The sequence below is a fragment of the Limulus polyphemus genome, unplaced genomic scaffold (assembly GCF_000517525.1).
Source record: "Limulus polyphemus unplaced genomic scaffold, Limulus_polyphemus-2.1.2 Scaffold213, whole genome shotgun sequence".
Lineage (NCBI taxonomy): Eukaryota > Metazoa > Arthropoda > Merostomata > Xiphosura > Limulidae > Limulus > Limulus polyphemus.
The window spans coordinates 468,976-475,281 of record NW_013665823.1 but is presented as its reverse complement, the minus strand read 5'-3'; the positions used below and the strand labels follow the sequence as shown (position 1 = coordinate 475,281).

Genomic DNA, 6,306 nt, shown 5'->3' with positions numbered 1-6,306 from the left:
GCAATACATATTTAACAGTATAAGTTATGTACTTTTCCAAATATAAATTTAATTTAAACAAATATCGATATTATTAATAATAAATCCATCATACAAGCAACCTAACAACAAAAACTAAATATCAACCAATAAACAACTTAATATAGCGCTCTTAGCTAGTATGCAATGTCGTAAAACAAAAATTTATAATGATAAGAACGAGTTAATCAGTCAGTTGGATATCAAGATAATGGAGCAGTATAGAAAAGTGTGAAAGTAATACTGTAATCTAACAAAATTCTATAAATATCAACACTTATTGTTTCAGCCTACACTTAGCTACCTGTTTTATAAGTACCCAAAAACATCGTTTTAAGAGTCGTAAATTTTGCAAAAATTACCGAATCCATAATATACATTTTTTGCTTTTTTATTGTATGTGTGTGAATACTGGTTAAGGCTTAAGCCAGAATAAAAGAACATTTGTAGGGATGAATATTTTAGTTCAAATTTTATGTTGACTTTTAACCTTGCATCTAGTGGTTTTATGACATTTTGTTATAATACTGTTTGTTTATTTTAGCGCAATTACAAAATAGTCTATTTGGTTTCTGTCCACTGTGGGGAATTGAATCCTAGATTTTAGCGTTGTAATTCTGTAAACTTACCATTGACCTACCGGAGAACTTTATTATAACAAAAAATAAAAACGACAGTCTTATCTAAATTATCTTATTATCCTTCTAAATTCACTTGAATGAAACCACCAGATATTTACACCAAATCAAAGTCAACATCGTCATCTCAAAATGACCGGAAATAGATTATTTTGATTTTATGGATTTTAAGAGACATTTGAAAGCTTTTAATAATTTTTATGAAATAATTTTAAAATTTGAAATTTTAGGATCTGGAGAAACTGGATTCAAATCATGTATGTACTGCGCACCGTCTTATTTATTATTGTTTTGCGCAAAACTATACAATGGGCTAATTCAGTATCAGACTCTTGTAGTATTTATATTTTCCGGAAGATAATGTTGGAATTAGAGCTATAAAATAAAATGGGATGAGACATTTGTTAATTGAAACAAATATCCCTAGCAAAATTTTCAAAACAATAAACAAAAAAATTATATCTGACAATCTAGATGTATATACATCATTCAAACTAAATCTAAATGTATATCTTTATTCAGATAGTTTTCAAATTTTTAGTACTTGTCAAGGTCGTACCTAAAACTGTCTGTCAAGCCTTGTACTGCGTGAATCATGGATTACGAACTTTCACATGCCCCGAGTCATGAGCACGTTCATCTTTAAAGGTGGATGTTATAATCGGTGATTTCCTAAGCTGGCCTATGTGGGTCGCTTGGTCTGACATCCACGTGGGAAGATTGTACTATTGGACAGGTAGAGTAGATGGATAAGAAAGGCATTTTGGGAACTAACGCAGACTTCGGAGATTGTAATTTAACTCTAAGCAAGATCAGTACTATCATATTCGCCATAGTTTTCATATTGTGCTTACCTAGACAAATTAAAAAGTTATTGGTATTGTTTATTAAACGTTTTGTCCATGGTGTTCATGTGACATCCATTTTACTGAGTTGTGAATAAAATAGTTTCACACCAAAAAAACTTGCGTATCCAGTTTATTGATTTGTTGATAGTGTTTTCTCACCTGAAAGAAAACTTGTGTGTCCAGTTTATTGATTTGTGGATAAAAATTTTCTTAAATGAAAACAAATTACGTATCCATTTTACTATTTTGTGATATCTTACCTGAAAAAAACTTGTGTATTTATTTTATTGATTTGTGAATAAAGTGTTTTCTCACCTGAAAAACTTTGAGTACCGATTTTATTGATTTATGGTTAAGGTATTTTCTCACCTGAATAAACTTGTGTATTATCTCTTCTTTTGCGGTCGAGTCATTACTTACTACAACACCGCATAAAATTATAAGTACAGTAACGTACTAGCTGACCTTATTTTGTTAATTTCAGGCCTCAGTTTGTGAATGAAAAATCTCTTATATACGGAGACTCTGTTAATCAATGACCCTAGCTATGATCTGCCCATTACATTATATGTACATACTATTACAGAGGTTTTTAGAAATACCGATATCAAGGCATATTAATGTTTGGGATTGCACCTAAACTACTGCAGAGTTTGAGATTTACCTTACTTCTATATGATTTTATAACAGATTCTGAGTAAAATAAATTTAGTGACGATTTTTTATAAGAACATTTCACTTCTTTTTCTATAAACATCTTTCACATTTAGAAACATGTAATTATTTTGTATGGGACTTTGTATCTCATATTTCAGACACATTGAATTACTTAATGAATCTTATTCACACAGTATCTAGCTGTTCCGAGCTGTTTTATATGCAGAAACTCCACAGATAGAAGCACATTTCATGGCCTTAGTGGATGTTGACTCATTATGGGATGAGTATAGGGACAGGTTAAGCATTTCAAATATAGTAGGACAGTACTTCCTGATGAATTTGCAAAGAGGCATATATATTTCATCAGTAGCATTGTACAATAAGTGAAGTTTTGAAACATTCTGTATTTTATTAGCATATTATCTTAGTAAAATGTTACTTCTTATACAGTACCATTTAACACTGAAAGTTCAAGTTTTACTAGTTTCTCTTTTATTTCACAAGCTATAAATAATAAAAAACTATTATTATTTAGAAATAATAAACTGACTAAGTCTGATATTGACTAAAGGCCTCCTTGGCAGAAATTTGTGGAAGACAAAAAAGTATGTTTAAATGTCATTTTCTGTACCTCTGATTTTAAATTCGTAATGGACAAACTTAAGAAGACTGTGAAACAAATGTAATAATTATGCAGTCTAATTTGATCTTTATTACAAATATCAGAATTTAATACAGTAATATTGCTTCAGTGTATTTCACTTTTTCTAAAAATGAAATTAGTTTTTAGTATTTTTACTAACATACTGTTTAAAAAATAGGTTTTGTTCTTTTGTAAGTAGCATTGGGATTAGCTTTGATGTGTTCAGATATTCTGGTATGTATATGATTCTCCAACATTCACAAATGTAACTTTATAACCAAGTTTCTAACAATACAGAAGCCACAAGTACCACAAGTTTGCCAGCAATACAATTTCTTTCTAACAACCACATAATTATAGGTGGTTTGTTAGTGTCTTACCTACCTGTTGCTCAATCCTTATTGAAACACATGAACTTATAATAGTATTTTTGTGGCAACTGGTCAGGGATGTAGCCAGCACTATGATGTGTGTGTGTGTATATATATTTTTGTAGTGGGAGTCTTTTTCTTTAGAAATGTGGACTTTTCCTGCTATACAAAGAATTCAAGTGATTTACCTTATCCTAAATGACACTTGTAAAACAAAATTATTCAAATCTTAAGAGAGCAAAAACAAAAAGGAGCTTAGCTTACCTCACAGTAATAAGCTGTTAAGTTGTGAACATCTTAGGAAGTGGAGCTTTTACTTTTTAGAATATTGCGATGATTATTTGACCTCCCCACCTCTAGCTATTGACACTGTTGCTTATAAATAGTATGTTCCAAATGATAGCGAACAGCATTTTGAATGCAGTGTTTGCAATTATTTATTTTATTTGTAACACCAATCAAAACCATCATATAGTTCTAAATACTAATAGCAATATTTCTAACCAACATGATTAATAAAAATTACCCCAGCAATCACGTTATAAGCATAATAATTTTTCAGTTTATGAGTTTCACTCAGAACATAATCATATGAAGTGGGTAGATGCACAGCTCTGGCACTGGCTTTTTCCACGATAGTTCATGAAATGGGTACAGTCTGGATCAGACTATTGAATGTTATATAGTATTATCACAAGTAATACTCCAGTGGTCTTATGGAACAAACCAATCTCACAGTAGGCACTGACTGAGTCAAAGTGGATGGTATTAGCACTTTCTATTATCCTGGTTCGATACAGATTTTGCATAAGTATACCCTGGGCTGGGATGCAACACTAGCAACCTCATGGGATCTGATAATAGAATGAAGGTGAGGAAGGAATAATTAAAAGAATACTCTCACCTGTTACAGGCACAGTGTCAATTAAAGAATAGGCATTGATGGAAAAACTGTATGCTACTGGAGACGAGACAACCAGATGGTGTAAATAGTGAGGCAAATGATTGTGGGTAGTCCACATGCTGGTGTGGAGAATCTCCTCAAGCTGTCAATGGGAAGCTGCCAGAGACTGTGTCAGAAGATGAATCTGGTAGTAGGAGACACAAAATGGTGGACGACTAACCACACCCAAGGAAAGGTTAAAGATCCAGATGAGTTGGAGGATCCAATTGGCAAGTGTGGAGGGAGCAAGGATGCTAGTAGATGAGAGGTCCCAAGCAAAGTAACGATGGTGTTGGGAACTCTAAAAGGAGGAAGTACAGGAGAGATAAAAACTAACAGCCCGGACCACATATAGGTGTCTATCCGGAACAGAACATCCATAAATGAGTGAAATCGGGGAGAGGGAAGAAGGATGGATCATCTTCCTGAGTACCCAAAGTCTTAGGAAGGAACAAATGATCAGGGTAGAAAAGAACGTACAAGCTGTGGAAATGTATTCGAGTAGAATTGGTAGGATAAAATCAGAACAATGAAACAAGGAGAAGAAAATTAAGAGAGGGGCAATAGAGGGAGAGCTGCAAGGAGTTCAAAAAGGATCGACAGTGAGGGCATGAAGACCACATTCAATTCCCAATCAGGCAATGGAGTGAAAATAGAAGGCACGTGCATTAATGAGGAGCATGGGAGAGTGGTAAGGACAGGGAAGGGAAGAAAAAATGTGGAACTGGGAGAGACAGAATGTAGAGGACAGAGTACCCCAAGACCCCAGAACAGTAGAAACAGACAGGCTCAGACAAACCTCAGTCAAATAGTCATGTGAAATTTAGGTGGGAGTTTTCACAAGGTTGGTGGCATGGAAGTTTTTAAGACAGATTAGCACGACTTTAAGAGGAAAATAGCTTTCTATGTCAAGAGGTGAGTGATCATATCAGAATTTAATGTATTATTATCAAATGTCCTGCTGTTTTTTAGTTTTTTCATCTTGGCACTTATTTTGAGTTTGATGCATGCCAAGTCCCAATGTCTTGAGCAGTTATTCAGTCTATCATGATAAACATTAAAATGACAATAGCACAATGTACTGAAATCATGACATTCATCACTTCTTGACTGTTAATACAAGATGTGTGTGTCACTTTGTATTCATATTTAAGTCATATAAGATATTTCAAACTTTTTCTTATGAGTTTAACTAAGAATACAGAATAAGTTCAGTGAACTTAATAAAACTTGAAAACAAAAAGACATATGAAAATGTTCCCCTCCCACAACAGAATTAGGTAATTATGTACTTGGAGATCTGTTCCTTTATAAGCCATCTAGCTACTGCAACACCCTCTACATGAATGATGAAGCCTCATGTAATTAAGGGAACACAAGATACAAGTAAACAATCAGTCATACTTATGATGCACTGTAATTTGATATGTATTTCCAAAAAGAGGAACTGTATGTACAATAAAATATATGGAATTAATAATCAGCCAGAAATCCAAATAAAACAATAATCATAAGATACAGAAAACAAACATAGAACCCCAAAACCTGTCCTAGATACAAGTAAAACAAGAAGTTACATGAAAATACATAGGAATCCTTCCAAAACAAGTTAAACACTATATATGGAGTATAAGCAGGAGTAGAGTGTTTTTGACAACGGATTACTAAACACAGAATTAATCACTGGCCCATAACTGCCTGCCTTGTTATTTTAGTTAAATAAAAAAAAATCAGTGACACCTTTGTGATTTGTACACACTATAAAAACACAGCTCATGACCTTCTGACCCATATAAATGATCAACACCCAGCCATCCAATCCAATGCGAGAAAATAATATTCTAACAGACTTCTCTTCCTTGTCACTGGAATGTACAGAGAGTCACATGATACTATTATGTATCCAGACAATACATCAAACTACCCAAACAGCATTTAAATGGTGTTATAGTCTTTTTCCAGAATGTGAGGTTTGCAAAAATGAATCTAATCATATTAGAACAATAATAAGCAACAGATCCACAAAGTAGGATTTCAAAGACTGAATAGGAATGAAACAGTAAATAACATATAATTATGTATAATAACAGTTACATATTCCTACTCAACAGCATGAAGTCAAGGCAATTTCTTAAAGCCAAAACATTCAAAATCCAAACTGATATATATATATATATATATATAT

At 33.0% G+C, this 6,306-nt stretch overlaps 1 long non-coding RNA gene across 2 annotated transcripts in view; it reads right to left on the bottom strand.

Moving 5' to 3' along the window:
* Positions 1 to 988: 988 nt before the first annotated feature.
* LOC111085044 overlaps positions 989 to 6,306 on the bottom strand; it is a 13,634-nt gene continuing 8,316 nt past the window's right edge. For both annotated transcript variants that reach the window (XR_002609908.1, XR_002609907.1), the window contains exon 3: positions 989 to 4,422. This is a non-coding gene — a long non-coding RNA (uncharacterized LOC111085044). The remainder of the gene's footprint in view (positions 4,423 to 6,306) is intronic.